The following is a 968-nucleotide window of genomic DNA, read 5'->3' as shown; positions in this document are numbered from 1 at the left end:
CTTGCTTCATACCAACAATCTCTATGGGATCGACCCTTACTCGCGTAAGGTTTATTACTTGGACGACCCAGTACACTTGCTGGTTAGTTGTGCGAAGTTGTGTTTATGCCATGGTATTGAACACCAAGTTTTTGGATTCATTACCGGGGATTATTTGATTTGTGAAAAGTATTGATCACATTTTCGTCCACCAACCATAGGCACCATGACCTTTGAAAAGGCTCTATGTGATCTAGGGTCAGGGATAAATCTTATGCTACTCTCTGTAATGGAGAAGCTGGGGATCATTGAGGTACAACCTGCCTTGTTCTCATTACAATTGGCAGACAAGTCAGTAAGACAACCTTATGGATTAGTAGAGGACGTGTTAGTGAAGGTTGAAGGCCTTTACATCCCTGCTGATTTCATAATCTTAGACACTAGGAAGGAAGAGGATGAATGCATCATCCTTGGAAGACCTTTCCTAGCCACAGCAGGAGCTGTGATAGATGTCAACAGAGGTGAATTAGTCCTTCAATTGAATGGGGACTACCTAGTGTTTAAAGCACATGGCCATCCCTCTGTGACACAAGAGAGTAAGCATGAAGAGCTTCTCTCAGTTCAGAGTCAAGAAGAGCCCCCACAATCAAACTCTAAGTTTGGTGTTAAGATCCCATATCCAAACTCTAAGTTTGGTGTTGGGACTATACAACATTGACCTGATCACCTTTGTGGCTCCATGAGAGCCACTGTCAAGCTATTGATATTAAAGAAGTGCTTGTTGGGAGGCAACCCAATTTTATTTATATAATATCTATTTTATTTTATGTTATTGTTATTTTGTGTTTTATTAGGTACATGATCATGTGGAGTCACGAAAAAATCATAAAAATTAAAAACAGAATCAAAAAAACAGCAGAAAAAAATTCGCACCCTGGAGGAAGCACAGGCTGGCGTTCAACGCCAGTAAGATGCATCTGGCTGGCGTT

The sequence above is a fragment of the Arachis duranensis genome, chromosome 10 (genome assembly GCF_000817695.3).
Source record: "Arachis duranensis cultivar V14167 chromosome 10, aradu.V14167.gnm2.J7QH, whole genome shotgun sequence".
In the NCBI taxonomy this organism is placed as follows: Eukaryota; Viridiplantae; Streptophyta; class Magnoliopsida; order Fabales; family Fabaceae; genus Arachis; species Arachis duranensis.
Note: the sequence above shows the minus strand (reverse complement) of the source record.